Source organism: Zootermopsis nevadensis, unplaced genomic scaffold, assembly GCF_977971745.1.
Source record: "Zootermopsis nevadensis isolate Lab colony 2312 unplaced genomic scaffold, Znev_1.0 Znev_ptg000024l, whole genome shotgun sequence".
Classification (NCBI taxonomy): Eukaryota; Metazoa; Arthropoda; class Insecta; order Blattodea; family Termopsidae; genus Zootermopsis; species Zootermopsis nevadensis.
The window spans coordinates 13,557,820-13,576,897 of record NW_028259156.1 but is presented as its reverse complement, the minus strand read 5'-3'; the positions used below and the strand labels follow the sequence as shown (position 1 = coordinate 13,576,897).

The 19,078-nt window shown below is 39.4% G+C and overlaps 1 long non-coding RNA gene across 6 annotated transcripts in view; it reads right to left on the bottom strand.

The window, feature by feature from the left end:
* LOC110841323 (uncharacterized) overlaps positions 1-19,078 on the bottom strand; it is a 498,304-nt gene that overhangs the window by 147,085 nt on the left and 332,141 nt on the right. The window contains exon 1 of one of the 6 annotated variants that reach the window (XR_002547163.2): positions 10,076-11,365. The exons of the other annotated variants lie outside the window; for them this stretch is intronic. This is a non-coding gene — a long non-coding RNA (uncharacterized LOC110841323). Of the gene's footprint in view, positions 1-10,075; positions 11,366-19,078 lie in introns of those variants that run through there. 6 annotated transcript variants of the gene reach the window in all.

Genomic DNA, 19,078 nt, shown 5'->3' with positions numbered 1-19,078 from the left:
CCCAGCTACAAGGTGCTGAGTTCTTTGCTGTATAAAGTGTAATTATATACCTACTGTATATTCGCCATACGCGGTATCTCCTTCTCCGTGACTTGCTACGTGGGACTTTCTATACTCTTACGAAATTGTATAAATTAAAACTCGCAATAAATTGTCTGTACGGCGGACTAAGTCGCAAGGTTCAAAAAAAAGTGTTGAAATCAATCTAACTGATTTTCGAATGTGCTAATGGATTAAATGGACTGAGGAGGAAAAACTCGTTCCCGATGACTGCACAAATCTGCAAATATCTCCTCTTGTGGAAACATTCTCAGAAGCGAATTGAGTTCTCATTCACGCATCTGTGCAAGGCTGTGCTCCACAGCAGAGAGACACTGTGCGCTCAGACAGAAACGAAGATCAGAGCACCAGACGATAATTAATTCACACAGCAAAACTCTTCTTTGAGAATCTGACAGTTACAAAGGTAGTCAAGAAATTCCTAGCTCTTCCAGTACTCACTTGACCATCATTCCATATCCTCACAAGCTATCACTTCTAGATCATTTTTAATATTATCCTCCAAGCTACGTACAGCTTTCTCGACTTCTCTCTTCATTTCAGATTTCCGGCATAAAATTTTGCATGTTTTCTTCAGCTGTTCATAGCAGAAACAGTAAATATGGCTAAATATGAAGGTACGTATTCTTGAACTGCACTCATAGATTCCTTCATATTTCATTGAAGGTATGTATTAATCACAGTATGGTAAGGGTGTCCAACATTTCAGGCAATATCACTCAAAGTCGGAATACGTATCAGATTTTCGTGACACACTAATGCAAATAAATTTAACTTAATGGCACATTTTATAAGGCTAATTTGTACTTCTCAGCAAATTTTATTCTGGGGATCAAATGAGGACAAGACAGGAGAGACAGGATACATTTGGAGATGCACACAAAATTTTAGTCGAAAAGACCTGAAATGGTTAAGCATATGGGAGTCCAGGAGAATAATAGATCTCTTCAAATGGAGAGTGTCGACTGGATTCAAGTGGCTCAGAATAGGGTTCCGTGACAAACCAGTAAATTATTAATCAGATGAGTAAATATACTCTTCTCAAAAATGATTCTGCACCATGAATTTGGTTTCAATCATTAATTATCGCAAGATTTAAAAGACACTCAAATGAATTCAAAATTAAGCATCTTTCCACATCGGATTTAACCCCTACTGAACTGAGGGGCTAACACGCGGATTCGAACATTATTCGGGTTGTCTCCTCCTGGTTTGTGATCGGTTGTTGCCAATGTTTAGGGTGAAGATGGGGAGAATACGTTTCACCTTAACGTTTGTAATCTACAAGACCACACGGCATCAGAACAATCCAAAAGTACGCATCTATTTAACTTTCTTTTAAGCAAGCAATATGGTGAGCCTTCCGTGGTTCAGAGAAAGTTTGTAAACCAAGAGAGTTCGGTTGCATTTTCTTTAGAAAGTAATTCGTAATTAAAATAATCATACAACCGACTTATAGAACACCGTGTACTGTGTGTGTGTGATTTGAAGGGGTTGGAGGGGGGAGGTCCTGGAGGTTACAAAACTCATGAATAAATGCAAAGACCGCTCACACCCTTGCTTCCGACTTTCGTCCTGTGGAGAAATACTCGGTGTAGTGCTGATAACGGGAGGTGCAGCTATAACAAGCTGTATGCAACAGCGACATAAATCACGTCCTTGTTAAAAGCAAAACGCATGGCCGAGGGTCTCTGGATGACTGACAGGTGGTTTGTGTGGGTGGTCGCTTTGCCTGAACAACAGACAAGCCTTTCCCTTCGAACAGCAACGACTTCATTTCCAATACCCCAATATGTCACAAGAGATCCACCCCATGTTATTTCTGTAATATATGACAGATAAGCAGATTGTAAACGGAGTTTGGGTGGTCTTCTGTTAATACTCAATCTACAGAATAAGACAGAAGGATACAGGAAACTTATTTTCATTGTGTGTTATTGTAAATATTTATATTTTACAAAATACCAAGTGCCTGAAGCCCATTTCGAGATTAAATAGTTAAATTGGTCTATCCACCTACTTCTAGGCCTTCATATAGGCCTCTTATGTTTTCATCAAGAAACACACGTGTTAGTCATAGGGATTCTGTCAACTTTTCTTTTCTCTGCGAATCACCTCCACTTTTTCATCCATTGCGGTAAATGCATAACAGATTTGAGGTTCTCACGGCTGTGAGTCGGAAGATGGCTGCATTCTGGGTTGTTGCGCCGTGTAGTCTGGTAGATGGAGGCAACAAGGACCTCTAAAACGTGGGTAAACTTCTACCAGACTACAGCGCAACAACCCAGAATGCAGCTATCTTAGATGAGAAAAGCATACAAGTTCTGATTCGAAACTCGGAAGACGTAACTGTAAAAAGGAGAATGATATTAAACAAAAAATTAAGAAAATAATATGGGAGAATATTGATTGGATTCATCTGACTCTGGATAGGGATCAGCGACAAACTTTTGGGATGTAGAATTTCGTTATTATCTGAGCGACCATCAGCTTCTCAACAAGGACTCTGCTGCTGCATGGTCTAGTTCACATTAAATTATTATATATTCAGTCTCCTAAAGTTACTTCAGTACTTAAGTACGTGATCAGTTTCTGTTCTTCCTTTGGTATTTCGTTTCAACTAAATTTTCATGTGTGGTTTTTAGAACGATGCTCACACTGTATGTCGTTGAATAATTGGATGGTTAATAAGTAAATAATGAATCGGAAAGGATACGGCACGAAGCGGTCATGGCCTAATTTATAGTAATTCCCTGCATTTGCCTGGAGTGACTGGAGAATGTCACGAAAAATGTTTAGTCAGGATAACCTGTCTCGGCCGAAATTTGAACCCGGAATCTACCGAATACAAAGAAGAATTGCCAACTGACAGGCAGTGGCGTTAAATTGCACTATTTTTCAGTAGTACAGTGAATGAACTGAATGAACTAACTGCTTGAAGGGGAGTCCTTAAACTGATATTCATTCAGATGTTTCATATACGAGCTTCACGCATTTTATCAAGTCCGACGTTTCGCTGCCGTGTCAACGAGAGCACGCCGCTGATTCCATTCCTTCGAACCAACTGACTCCGTTCCACGCCTTCACATTCTCTCTTTCGAGGTCATATTGACTTTTTACTTCTATCTGTGCATGAATGTCCCAAGTGATCTCTTCGTTTCACATTTTCCGACTAAACATTTGTATCTAAAGTCGACGACTGTAATCTTGAGACTTACGGGGTGAGGAAGTGGGATGAAGGAGGAAGCCTTTAACGCTACGAACTTCCTGCATTCCTTGCAAGTCTCAAGATTACAGTCGTGGACTATATATTTAATTTCCCCATGCGTGTTAAATGCACCGTCCATCTCATACTCCTTCATTTGGCCACGCTAATAACATCCGGCGAAGAGCAGACATTACGAAACTCTTCATTATGTAAATTTCTTCACCCTCATTCCGTTGATTCAAATCCTAACGTGTTCTATTTATTCATAAGAAACTGATGCGACAATTTTCAACGAACCAGCTTCCTGAATACTTTTATTCAACCGTTCGAGAAATTCTGCTATTATAGAATCCGATTTTTTTTTTCAGAGTCACCACAAAAAAAAACTCACTGCAGTCCCGGGCTCTTTAAAGTTCCAGTTTTGAAACAAATCCGTAGGGTTAAAGTCAATTATCAGTATCTCCCTAAAATGGCAATAATTCCGACTTTTTCGACATCAGACTGTATCTTGTGTACTGATCCCCGTGAATAGTCGAAGTTACAACATTTTGTAGGGAGTATGTTTCAAGACTGAAGTGATGAAATTGTTAAATAGTTAATACGGACTCCAGTTGGCATGTTATTTTGAATTTTCTTCCGAAATTAAGCAATCCTCCTTCACGTCTCTTATCAGCAACATGTTAAACAACTTTCACGTTTGATGTGGTTTTAATGATAGGCCGGGTTTATCTACAACACAAATCCAGAAATGTCTTTGACAGAGATAATGACATGTTATAAAGGTGATATAAATTGATTTTATAATTCTGAAACAAAAGGAATGCCGACATTAATGAGTTTGATCGTTGTCCGATATAGATATGACTCCCTGATTGTGTTTTAATAATATCGTAGACGTATTCATTGACATGCAACTCCTTCCTCCCGTCATAACCATTAGTGCTGTTTCTAGTTGTCGGTACCAAAACAACAACAGAACACACACTGTCACCCGACAACGTTCATGCGTTACGACACACCACACATCGCAGGAAAGGGTGTGCTAATTTCGGTATTATAAAGGTACAATACACAAACAGGACTCTGCGGATATACAGTCACCAGGTCTCATAAAGTCATAGTCGGGTGAGTGGGGGGTGAGGCGTGGGGGGTCACACATGGAGTGATGCGCGAGGCACAGCCCACCTGACAGACCGACAAATCATCGTATTATTGACGGTACTGTATGCATATTATTAAGAAGCGTAATGAATGAAGTTACAATGCCCCGGTTTATGGTATGCAATTTTCACATCTGAAGGAAAGTTCAGGATTCAACAGACGCCTATAGGAAGGTGCTCGATCGTGCGGGACAAACAATACGATGACACATATCTCAACTCTGTATCATAAATCTGGATCAAGAAACTTACTATCACGATTCTTATTACAAATCAAAAAACCGAGAAAAGTGTACTCCAACGGAGTAGCCCGTATACTTTACAAATGCGTTACTGGATGTCATATACAAACCATCGATCTTAATGCTTATTTATTCGTGTGTTTGCAGTAAACGAGAGTTTTTATCCAAACTGCGTCATGGTTACCTGAAAAGGGAAAACCGACACTTGTAACCTTTTCCCACTATCACGTGACTGTTTCGTGATTCTGAGCTGGATATTTATGTTAAAGTGCACTTAGCAACATGTCCCACTCATGCCTTACATTTTTATGTTTAGTTGGTAAGGCACCCAGTCAAGCTCTAGTAGAATATTGTATGTGTCAGTCATAAACTCTCAAAATTTCAAGTCAGGCCTTAATAGGAAAGGATTTATACTTGCGGCCAATATTAGCCTACGCTACCAGCATGATACAGTAAGGCGTTGTCTGGATTATACAGCCCGTTCGCGTAGGAAAAAGAATTTGAAAAGTTCCACGTCTGTCTGACAGCGTTAAAAATTTAGAAACATCACACTTCTTCAGCAGTTTGTTTTATTCAATAACATTCGGCCGAGAGGTGGTAAAGTAAAGTAAAGTTTGTCCCACTATACGCCATGTAGGCGCTTGGGGTGAGTGGAAGTACAGCTCCTCTCTTCCTTGACCTCGGCACTAGATGGGGGTGAGTGGTCAGCATCACGCCCCGGCCGGCTTTACCCCCGGTACCCATTGGAGAGGAGGCTGGGTGGGCCCCAGAGCCGGTCTGGACACAGAGGCTAGAGGAAAAATCCTCTGCCCCCGTCGGGGATCGAACCCCGGTCGTCCAGCCCGTAGCTGGTCACTATACTGACTGAGCTATCCCGGCTCATGGCCGAGAGGTGGTAATATTCCAAACCACCGGAACCTTCCATCAGTCTTTACCCAACACATGACAACCGCTTCAAAATCGGTATAATTGTATTGACTACCTCCACGGAGCAAAATACTTTTTGACAAACTAGGAATGGCCCAGGTAGTCAAAAGATCGTTTGCCTTTTGGTAACCGTAGTTTCATTACAGTTTACACAACAGCTCAAAATTTTATCCTATCTTTAGCCAGATACTTCAACAAACTAACAAAATATTTTATTATAATCCATTTCAACATTGTTCTTTGTCTGAGTACAGATGACTGTGATCCTAGATATTATGTGGTGAGACAGTAGCTTTACGCTCCGGTATCATTTACCTTCCCGCAGACTTAAGGTACCAGTTGGATATGAAACAGGTTTCGACTCCAGAGCCGATCTGTAGGCTACGACGCGACAAGGACGAGCAGTAGCAGACTGATTTCTACCGGTTTCTGTACTGAGCAAACTTACTGTTTATCTATGAGTTAAGGCTTTCACGTTGTTGAAGAGTCGACAGTGGTCTTCTGGGTTGTGACGCCTTGTGGTCTTGTATTAGGCTACCAATGCTTGAGAGAAAACTTTCACCGAAATGTTGGTAATTACACACACACAAAAAAAAAATCACACGGCGTCCCATCCCAGAAGACCACCAACACTAGACAACAAAGTCCAGATCGACAGAAAATCAACAAGCATTTGTCTGCAGATGGTAACAACGTTTGTAGCCAGGCTGTGTCACGGTTACCTGAAAAGGAAAAACCAAAAACTTGTAACCGTTTCCAGTGTCACGTGACTGTTTCGTGACTCTGGGAAGGCCATTCACGTTTAAATGATTTTAGCAACAGGTTTCACTCATGCCGTATATTTTTATGTCAGTCTGGTAGGCCTAACATCCCTTGCAGAATAAAACGTTTCACTCACGAGCTCTTGCAAATTTTCAAGCGATAAATGTTTAGTTAAAATGTATAACAATAGAAGTACTGTTGCTAGGGAAATCAAATCAGCGTGGGTGAGAGGAGGAAATCAAGTAGAGCGCTTGAAAGAGATGAGAGATGCATACACTCTTTGGTCGGAAAACCTGAACGGAAAAGACCACTTGGGAGACCTAGTAGTAAATAACTTTGTCTTAATATTTCAACACTACTTTATATTGCATTTAACCATAAGCTTCAACAGAAGTAACAGAACACAGAGGTTTAATATACCATATCAGAAAAAGAAAAACTGTTTACGAAAGACCCTTGGGGATATCATTACACCCCAATTTCATTAGACCTATTTTAACATTACACTCCTAATTCCTTTCCGTTCATCCAAGTAGCTGAATGTTTCTATGCAAACGTTTCTCCACTGATATTATGTATACTTCTCCTGTCCCAGCCACTTTCATTCCATCAGCCCCCTCAACGTCACTACCCTACCGACATCGACTGAGCTGCAAAGTTCCTAGATGTTGTGGCGAAAAGAAAAACGCTGCTCTGCTGGGAATCGAGCCCCTGTCGTTCAGACCTCAGCCTAACCTCTGTGTTGTCTGAGTTACAAGCTCGTACATTTCACAGTTATTTCACACAGCAGAACGGTTGTGCTTTAAAACCCAGCAAATTCTCCGTCACAAGGTGACGGCTTGAGGCTCGTAATCTGAGACATTTGCGTACGACGGCAGACTGGCTACCAGTATGACGCAGATTCGAGTCTGCGGGTCTGTTCTACGCCGTATACTATAACAGCGATGTAATTTCAACAGTGGCATCAGCCAGCCATAACGTCTGCACACGTGGCCATCAAACCAGTACTAGGAACATGCAGGTTGGGTGGCATAGCGTTCAGGCTGAGCAAACGAGGCCTGTATCACACAAGTGGGAGCTTCCTGTAGTATATAAATAATCTGGCATCGTTACGACAGTAAAATGGAGACTGCCTTTGACTGAATACGCATTTCACAAGGAATGCGCGCATAATTTTAATGTAGTCTTAGAAAGAGATAATTTGGTAGGTCAAGACCATGAAATAAGCTAGTTTCCCTCCTTAAAGGTTATTTTTAATGTAATAAAACAAGTAGGATAAATAAAACTGTAACTGAGTAATTAATTTCGATAACTTATTTTTACAATCACAGACAAATACAAAGCCTTTATAGGGATCCTTGCAAAATCAATGGCATTTTGAATTAGACTGTCACATTACTTCGAAAATCTGTTATGCTGGTAACTTAAACAAATCTTTGGTTAATTATTACATTTTGTCAAAAGATAACTATTTACCTGTACAGTTTATGCGGGCTATAGGCCTTCATATACGTCCTTTGGGAGGTATTAGACGGATCAGCTGCTTTCGGTTGGGGGGGGGGGGGGGTGTATGAACAGATTCAGACTGCAAACGCTGTATAAAATCCACTACTAGTTGTGTTTACATAACTGAATACGCATTTTTATACATTGGCTTCGTTTGCTCGTTGCCTGTACATAAGCAAATAAAGAAATCATGGACAAAAAAAATAGTTTTGCTTTCAGCTTTCCACATGCCGACTACACATTTGTTAATCGCCGCCACCCTCATCGAAAATGGAGCGTATAGCGGGTTGCATTTAACAGCCTGTCTGTCTAAAACTTCCTAATGCAACGTTCGCGTGAGTGTTCTTGGTTGTGGGTTAAAACAGACTGTAGTCGGTCGTTCTGCAGAGTAACCCGTGGAAGTTGCTTTGCATCAGGGGTGGGCAATGTGCTCTTTAACTTTCGTTCCTACTTGTAGCCTTGCCTAATCAGGTGTGTGCATTTTTAACTAACTTCAGTTCTTTAATAAGTAATGTAGGCTTATGAAATCACCGTATGTGCGAGTACATTTCAATATTTTAGTAAGCTAATCGATTATCACAAAATTTGGTACGAACATTATACCACGAGGGGTCCAATCATCTTTGAAATTATTAATTCCTTATAGTACGTAACTAAAGTGTGGCGAACGGACAAACGTGTACTGTCGCGGAGATACTAGTGCCATTTATTTTAGAGTCCTGGTTATTTTGTAGTAGACACATATAAAAGGTGAGTAACAACAAAAATTTGTTTTATACAGCATTCAAAATAATTTAATAAAATTTGTAGGTCTTGATGAGTTTCACATTTTGTACTGTGTAAATCTGTTTGCGTTATGAGCTATTTTCTAACATTTATATTCAATGAAAGGTCATGTATAACAAACAGTCCAACGACTCCCAAATACGTATATATTTTAATCACTTAGTAAAGACAACAAACTTTGACTGTATGAAGAAACACTCACTATCAATCCAGGTGCTCCATTTCCGTCAAATGTAGGTTCTACGGAGGGCAGACAACAAAGAACTGCAAATAATTACGAATAGCATAGAAAAATCAGCTGTAGGGGACAGCAGATTCGAACGCCAATCATGAAGGCAGTAAAACAGTCTTAGCACCGCACTACAATTTTCACATTCGATTTGCTGTACAAAAAGCAGGCGTGAATAATCCACCCGCTGTTTTTCATTTCTAATAACTTAACCTCACAAGAGCATTAGAAGTCTTGTCGCAACCACAGGTCTGTTTATCCTTTTTTGCTACATTTGTAGTGAAGATAATTACAGGTCTCAATTTTCTAAGCAGAATAAAACTTTCTCTAATGAAACTAACTTTATAAAGCAGGGTCCTTTTAGAGAAACTGGTCAAAAGTTTCCTCTCCTATTATGGAAACAGAATGTTCATTACCGTGTTCTAAGACAGTGGTATTCAACCGGGGGTACGCGAATACATCTTACGGGGTACGTGAAATTTAAAAATAATCAGTAATGTAATTTATTTCTTTATTTTAGATGTAGATTATATACTATGTATAACTTGAATTAAACACCAACAACTTTGGGGGTACAAAGTTGAAGAGAAATTATATCTGGGGGTACGCGAACAAAAAAGGTTGAATACCACTGTTCTAAGAAATCTGTAGACCAAATTCTGAGCCAGATTAATCCACTCCACACAATCATATTCTTCTTCAGGGTATCCGAATATCTCTGTATATACGTAATTCGAGATGCATTCTACGTGGCCCGTGCATAATAATGAGAGTAAACACGTAACATCTAGTAGGTTATTCAGAAGAGGAAAGACAGAGGAGTAACGCGTTTTTAAACCCCTTGCTACCCAAACGCGATCCGCACTAACGATACAAATAAGTTGTTACGAAGTTCGCTTTATAATAAATACATTATTTCTTACGTCATCCGCCGCAAAATGACCAGTAAAATTGGGTGGAATTTAAACTCATAAATCAGTTAACCAACCACTTTATTGAATAAAATAGAGATGAAATTACAATTTGTATGGGCAACCTTCCCACATGCATTAAGTCAGAAGTCCTCGAAGCTCATGCCACGGTTACTGCTCGTTTGTAGTCGAGAGGCCCAATATCAAATAAGAGATCGGGTTCCCAACTGCAGCGTCGAATTATGCATAGTTTTTGACTATTAGTAATAATATTATTTTCTTACCTTTTGTTGAAACAGTAATGCAGGATCCCACACTGTCCGTTTCTTGTTCAGCGGTTGATATGTTTCATTTTAGTGCCTTCTGCCTCCATCATCAGGGCGATCATCACACTGATGTTGGAGGCAGCACCTCTGAAACGTTGGAAAATTTCTACTAGACTACATGGCGGTACAACCCAGAAAACAGCAATCTTCTGTTTATTTTAGATAGTAGTTTTCGTTGATTTCTTCTTATTTATAAAACATTACAATTTTATAAAAATGGAACTTAACGTTAAAATTCTCAATGAATCATAATCTTTAACTTTATAACCAGATAAGAATGTCCCTGACCGCACATAATGTAACTCTGTATTCGTGTCTGCACTTCGTAGACGACTATCCACTACAACAGTAATCAAACACAGAACCAGTGCTCAATAAACATCAACACAGCAAACAGGTACGTTGCTCCTCCTTCTAGAATTATTCAAGGTCATGTTACAGCTTTCCATTATAAGCTGTCCTTATTGTGATTTGCCACTCATCCATTCGAATTTCCTTTATTTATTTTTCACTGTTCATTATCTTGAGAAGTATAGTACAGAAGTTGAACAAGGAAATTTTCGTGCTGTACGGATAGATGTTGGAAAGAATTACAGAAACAAATTAAAACATTACTGGCAAAGTGTTGAGATTCTTTAGTTATTTAGTAGACGATTAACTGTAATTAAACAAGGCAAAGGGAGAGGGAAGGGAAGGGATTGCCACTGACAGGTCCCGAGTATCAGCTCCGCCCTCGTCGTCTTTAAATCCACATTTCCTATTATTTTATAAATATAAATACTGATTGCAAAATGTTAATTGTGGGTGACTCCATATATAAACACTTTCGAGAATGGAAGTCAAGAAATTCAAACACTTTTTATGAAAGCCAAATGTTGTTCCCATACACAGAAGAGCCCTCAGCCAAAATTAAACAAAGCTAAAAATTATTCCGAAGAATGATAAATAAAAACAGACGACGAATTGTATTTTACTCCATCTTTTGTAAATTCTGACGTTCAGACTCAACGGTGTCGCATAACAAAGGCCCTAGTGCAGACAGCACTTACCAATTTCCTATTCGATATCCGCGAAAAAAAATAAAAATACCCGTAGAAAATATTAACTAAAGAAATAAAATCTTCTACTCTCCTGCCACACAGGAGTTCAGTAGAGGTCTCTCGAGAACCTTTAGATTTAATAAAAGGGACGAATCTCTTGACCAGTTAGCAACCTATCATGAAAGACCCTACTCCAAGGAATCAATTTGTATTTGTATAAACATGAGAGATAAGGAGAAAAATAAAAAAATAATGAATAAAAGGAATTATGATGGTACTTAGATATAATGGAACAAGATTACGACAGGGACAGTAATATTAAAATGAAAACCGAAAAACTTCAAGAGTGCTTCTACTTGGGAATATCTGAACTACACAAATCACAGCCGGAATGAAATAAAACCTAAGATGGCCAGTAGCTTTTATAGCTTGTCAAGCTTTACTACCAGAAGGCCACATTAATCTACAATCTTGATGCTGTGTGGCATGTGGGTAGTAGTTTTTCCCCCCTTTTTGCATATGACTGATGGTGGGTATGATGAGACGACAGGTGGCCAAAGAAACTGCTACGCCATGTCGTGACATAACTCAAACCATATTCACATATCCCATGTTAGTTACCAAACCCTAGCATTAGTCCATCTTAAATGCTGACGTAAAGAACACACATTCTGATACCTCTAACCCTAACCGCACCAGAACATAAATCAACTTCCCACGGGTCAGCAGACCAGAGCAAACGATCCACAGGTAAAATAATATACCAGCACAGAAGGTAACAATGTCTCTTGTTTTCGCTCTCTGTCCTTACGGCATTCCTTTTGAACATGAGACTCATTGCCACTTTATCTATGGATATCTCTGTCCGGCAATTAGGATGTTGCTGACGTGTTTAGGAATTAGGGCTTTCAGTCCCCTCCTCCACCCCACCTATAAATACTGTATCTGGACATCCATCTTAACAATTAAAACACGTGTTTTTCAAGCAGCATAGCAATGTTAAATGCGATGTTCTCTTTGTGGAAAAGAAGCTTACAGTATTTACCGTGTCAAAATATTCCCAGTGTATTACTCACTTGCAAAATACAGAATGCCACCCACAGTCCGAAGTAAGTCTTATCAGTGTGGGCTGTACTTGCAGAGGTTACAAATGAATGGAACTATTATTCCACTCTCTCATACGTCTTCATAACATTACCTTCTATACCCTTGTAATTTCAACATCCGCGTTTGCTACACGGATTTGATTATTTTATAACGCCCGTATAAATTCAAGTAAGACGGCAACGTAACCCACTAACTACGACTATAACAATGATACTGAATAGAATCTTCCTTGTGAAGCTGCAAGTTGCTTCGCTGGTCAAGAAATTTCACATCTTATACGTAATTTTAATATTTGTTACCGTACAGTTTTCACCAGGTCCTGCTCTCGGACTATGTGATGAGCGAGTTGAAGAAAATCTAAATCCTCACATTCACTTTTCTCTTTATCCGTTTCAAAATTCTGAGTTCCAAAGTTTGTACTTTACACTAAATATTTTTTTTTATTTATTTAGTGTTCTGTCTGACGACAGGTCCATATGAACAGGATCCTTCCATCCTTTTCTCGGACTGGGACCTGTTCATATACGTTCTTGGCAGATGATCCAGAAGTGGTTTGCCATTGCCTTCTTCTGTGTGTGAATGGAGTAATTGTTGGGATGCCACGGAGAAACCGGGGAAGCCCCCGTAGGAAAACTCCGTGTTGCCTAGACCACGGCCTTGCCCAACACAAGTTATAAATTCGGGCAACGCCGGGAATCGAACCCGAGACCCCAGGATTACAAGGCCATAAAATCGAAGAAGGTGAGATGGGCGGGCCATGTAACGCGCATGACGAGATAGAAAATGATTAAAATGTTTTGATTAGAAAGCCAGAAGGGCAGAGACCACTCGGAAGACATGTGCATAAATGGTAGCATAATATCGAAATTTATCTTAGAGTTACATGTTGCGAATTTAGACTGGATTAATCTGGCTCAGGACAGGTACCAGTGGCGGACTCTTGTGAATATGGTAATAAACCTCGGTAGTTTGACTAACGGAGCTCAAGAAGGAATCTTATATGGAGAGCTCATTTATTTATTTATATGCATTGCTTTAAAGTTTAAGAGCATCCAACCAGGTTATCTTATCCTGATCTAGTTTTCACAAATTAGACACCTGGATTCGGTCTGTATATTCTGCATCAATGTTGTCATTTGTTACAGTCGTAAGTGTAAGATCAAAGCGGGGGGGGGGGGGGGTAATTCAAAAGAAGACAGCATCACATCTGTTACTCGATAAGCAGAGCTGTGAAGAATCCTCTTAACTCACCTAGGCCTAGACGATGATGTGTAGAATTAATTACAAACAGCAGACGGGAAGGAAGGCTACAAAAACGTTTGTAACTAATTACGAGCAGACGAGGTGGCGCTGCCAATATATATGAACGTACTTCGTTACGCTCCGTATCAGCCACCTTGCCATACAACGGTCCGTAATCGACGGCTGTGCCCGAATTATAAAATTTTAACCACGAGAAGGAAGCAATTATTTTTTGTGCATCCCATTTCAAGATTCTACGAAATGTTTTGTCTGCTTAATAATGGAAAGAAATAAAGCTCAGTAAAGCTTGGCTGTGCAAGTTTCAAGCCCTTTTATAGGAGAACGTTGTTCGTTTGTTGAAATCTTTGAAAGAATTTCAACTATTATGGATGACAATCGATTGTCATTACTTGTTACGCTCCGCGTACAAACCTCCTTTTTATCGATGCTAATAGACTCCCATCTATCTATAGGAGTTAAAATCTGCGTAGGACATTCTGACTGAGGATAAATTCATAGAAAACGAACTCATAATGCGTCAGAGCGTATCTTCAAATAGGCCGACTGTTATTGTTAGAATTCTTATGTTTTGGAGTTGTGACACGTGCGTGGTTGGTGTGTGGGTAAACTTTAACACACTTGTTTGAAACAAAAACTCAGGGAAGTTATTTGGACCGAGTTCGAATTATAGGATGTCATATAAGGACGACATTTAGGAATTATAATCCTGTTATGGCCTAGGACATCTTGAGAAGGTAAAACCAAGGAGGTTAAAATGGTTGTCAATGAAAATAGGATTAATATCTGTATATAATTTCAGCGAAAAAACTTGATTAATGTGAGTGTTCGGAAATTGTGTTCTGAGGATGGAAGAAGTACGTATATTTGAACAGGATCACGTGTGTTTAAAAGTTAACAGTTTGACAGTGAGACATCATATATCAACAACGATCTTTAGGTTCGCAATCAGTAGTGTATAGGTTCATTATAACATGGGATTAATGCTTGTTTCAATTCTCTGCAACTTTTGTTTGTTTAGTCTAAATGTATGAACAAAGATTTATCAGGCAGAGGTAATTTAGAGTCGAATGAATTACAAGGATGGGCATGTATATCAGACGGAATCTGTGTGCTCCACGTACCTTAGAATAAAAGATAAGGGGTTTAGATGGGTATTAGATAAGAAGACATATACTATCCATACTATAAACATTATTTATCAGCGGTAGTTCTTTATAGGTATCTTTCTCAGCTCCTAAGTCGTTTTTGTTTTCCTTCTACAAACATGCAAATGACGTAGGAAAAACGCACGGTTTGGTCCCGGGCACAACACTATAAAAAGATGGCACAATTTTTGATGTTCCATGACAACTATTAATTTACAAACGTCATTCCACAAACAGTTCAGTTTTGTGTGGTGCGTAAAAAGCAGCACAGTATCCATTATGATTCATATCGTTGCATATAAATATAGAACGGGACTGATTTGTGTGACAGACTTACATCTGTTACTTTAATGTCATTTTAATTAAGACATATGAAAGACTGCTCCGCTCATTTACATAAGTGCAAACATAATCTAGATTGATAATTACAACAAAATGATAACAGTAGACTAATACTAGCGCGCGGCAAGACTAGAAAGTAATGATCATTAGATAACGACATACATACATACGTAAACTTTCATGACCTGAGTGGGGTCAAAACCCACAGACTGCGATACTATCACCATTGTACCTTCTCAGCAAAAAGTAGCAAGTCTTGTGACGTTTATAAGACATAGCGACTGTTCTCAGACCAGGCGTGCGAGAGATACGGTTGCACTCCTGATTTAACTGCCAATATTAGGTTTGTTTGACGACGTTATTTCGTAGCATTTGATATTTTCGTGACGATGTGAGTATAAAATGGTAATCTTCTGGATTTCTACGACAGGAGGGACATTTAAGCTTTCGTGAATGAAGTGACGCTGTCTACACCGCACAAATTATTACACACCGACAAATTAAACATAAAAATGATCAAGAATAGTCAGTTGATAAGAGTTTGGAAAGAGTATTACGTTATATTTTAAGATATCCGGCAACTTAGCCGGAGTAATAAAGGTTGAAAACGAAAGGTATCCCTGGTAACGAACTAAGTACCACGCCGTACATGCGTATGGAGGAATGGATGCGTAGCTCCACGTATTCTCTTCATCCATACTAAATGGAGGTGAGTGGTAGCTTCATATCCCTCTTGCTTTATTCCCGATTAAATAAAAACGCTGGGTTGGCCCCAGAACCGGCCTGCACATTGTGGAGAAAAGAAAATGTTTTCCCTGCCGGGACTCGAACCCCGATCGTCCAACTTGTCGCCTAGTCATTACAGACCTGTGTTCCACAACACTTTTTGATTTGTCAAAGACACCCGACGGCAAACCACGAAATGTCACTCACGGAAAGGGGAAAAGAAACTATACCCGGCCATAAATGTGTATTAACAAATATAAATCATTTCCTTATAAGAATGCAGGTATATGAAAACAAAATATTGCACATGTTGGATAAAACTTCGATAATAAAAGAGAATTGCCTTTTTCTAACTATGACGTGCGAATACAAAAATTCGTGGTTCACCTAAAAACTTGCGGCAGCATACCAGTGGCAAAATATTCTTATAGGTTACTGACAGCAATACGGCATCCTCTTGCATGGGGGAATAACTTGTAATTAAGACTTATTCAGGATAGTCGGTAATCGTGGAGATTCGAATTGGATACCTCCCAAGAACAATGCTGTGTATTTATCGGTATTTCCAGCTCAATGGATGAGGTCCTCCTCTGAATTAGGACGAAACTTCATTCAGTACCACAACGTTGAGAGTTGTAGTAGCATGTATTGTACGTATCACCTTTCTCGGCAAATAGGAAACAATATTTACCTTCCTGATCCCTGACAATTCATAATTTTTTTTTACTGTTGGGTGTGTGTCTGCAGAATACCGCACTAAGAGTAACATAAACCATATCAGACTATACTAACACTGTAATGGTGGGTATAAATACTTTACCAATATATATTTTAGTTTTTAAAATTTAATTTGTGCTAATTTCTTTACCCGGCTTTGTGTACTATCTGTCAAAGTAAAAATAATATAAAAATAAAATTTCCGGAAATTACCATTGTGATTGCAGCCTATGACCAGAGACCCACACTCATGATTACACTCATAACTAACACGCTGATAACCTACAGCATCCTGACAGTTGAATCTGCACTGAACCGCTGAAATAACTGGTGACCACAGCCAGCCACACTGAACACGGAAAGCTTATCTACGAACTCACATTATAACCGTGCTCATATTCCCACCTAAACAAATGCAAGCACAGGACAGTTTCAGGATAATTCATGTAGTTAATTAACGGGATATAACGAAAAAGCAGTTGCGATGGTGTGTGCTGAACGCGTGATACTGAGGCATGCGAACTAACGATTAGAGCCCCTCAAAACATCGCATGCAGGACTCTCTATCGTCCTAGGGGGATTTAATGTCGCTGGCCCAATACGCCACCTCCTCTGCCATCCTGCATCGCCACAAGAGACAAATTGCTGTTGATAGGAAGCGAGACGCGGTCGGGCCTCTTGACACGCAGCGGCAACTACAGAACACCTTCATGTTTGTGCCATCCGACTGAGACAGTCGCAAAACGAACTGTCCGAAGCTGGTTCCTGTCAAAAGATTTGCATCGTTTGCCGTCAGAAACACAGAAAAAAAAAAACATATTCAAATATAATCCTAGAAATGTCTTTCCCGATTCCTTTCTCGTTTTTCTTCAGGAATATGTAAACTAGTAGGTAAAGGTAATACTGCTCCACGAATTCTTAACAACGGCACTAGATATAGAAAAATGGCTAGATTTTACCTTCCGGTCTCTTTATGCAAGGAAAATGTTTCTACAGCAACTAGAGAGGAGGTTGATTTGGCCGAAGAGGACATCTGGATATTTTGAAGAAGACAAAAATAAAACAAATCCTGTTAGGAATCAAAAACTGGGCTAAGAGAATTTAATTCGCCTTAAAAGCAGTAGAAGTTTGTTGACTACTCGCATACTTCGTTAGTTAATGTTCTTTGTCGCATAATAGAACCTCAAAAAAGAACAGCGAAAAACCTTAATTCGGCACACGGAAATATTCTAATAGTCTACTATAGGTCCTTTACAGACATAGGTTTTTATGCATGGAACAGACGAAGAATCTCAATAACCAGAAATAGAAATCAAAAAGATATCTAGAAAGAAATTAAAGTGTTGGGGATTTCTGCCAAACGAATTAGAATTTCCGTTTTATTATAGTCTACCTCTAACTCGGTGTAAACTGTAAAGCAAATGGCTGTTCGCAGTTCCACAGTCACCCTAAATTTGTTCCCCATTCTCGAATTGAAGTCAATTGGTTTCGTAACAATACAAAAAAATATTCATAATTGAGTGCAATAATTTTCTTATATATTACCATGACCTGATTAAAAATAATGCTAAATCTTAGCAATGGTATCTTTATGTATTTTAACACATGTCTATTAAGTATTATATTCAGTCAATACGAATTATGAGACTCCACTCTTGCCTAACAGTTTATACATTAAACAAACAGACCCCAGAAATTAAAGCTGAATATACGATCCAATAACTCAGACCATCACAGACACTGCAAGAATTTATGACAGGAAATGTAAATTCGTTGTTAAAGGGATAATAGCCTAGTCGCCCAGGAAGTCAAGAATTTCCGCGTCTTTTATGGATCTCTAAGCTGAGAATGTGTTTCTTAAATTAGTATCTATGTCGATAAACTTGCCCAACAACAGTGAAAATGAATGCAGCAGATAGCGTCTAGCAAAATGGAGTCAACACGTAAACAAGTGAAGCCGGCTGTCTTCTGGATTCTTCCGCTATGTAGTCTGGTAGAAGTTTACAGATGATTCAGAGGTGCTTGTTGCTTCCATCAACAGGGCGATTCTAATGACAGAGGCAGGAAGCACATCTAAACTATCGATAAACGTCCATCAATCGATAAACTTCCACCAGACAACAAGATCTCATCTCATACTTACCACCGTGAGAATCCGAAATCCGACTGAAACAAGAACATTGCCGCAAATTATCAATATGATTTTCATAGCGAGAAACAGACTGTGTGGTACTGAAGCCGTCTTTGTCTTCTTGTAAAATGGTGCGTAAACGAACTTACTGACACACCTAGCGGCCGGCCACGTAGCAATGAACCACGAAGACTCCACGAGCAGAGACGCTTACAAAAGTAGAAACGAATAAACAAGTTAAACAAACGTTGTTTACTGATCTATAACTTGCCACTTGAGGTTATGTTTACTGTGTTAAAATCTGTGGCCTTTGAGATGTGGCAAACGCCTCTCGAAAGTTGCAAAGCGCCACTCACGGGACGGACAAACTGACCCATCCCCTCACGTCCAGAATAAAATATTGAGGTAAAGATTGAAAACATGAAAAAAAAAGTGCAATCAGAAAAACAAATAAGACTGGATAAACACATGATAGACGAAGGTACACGAC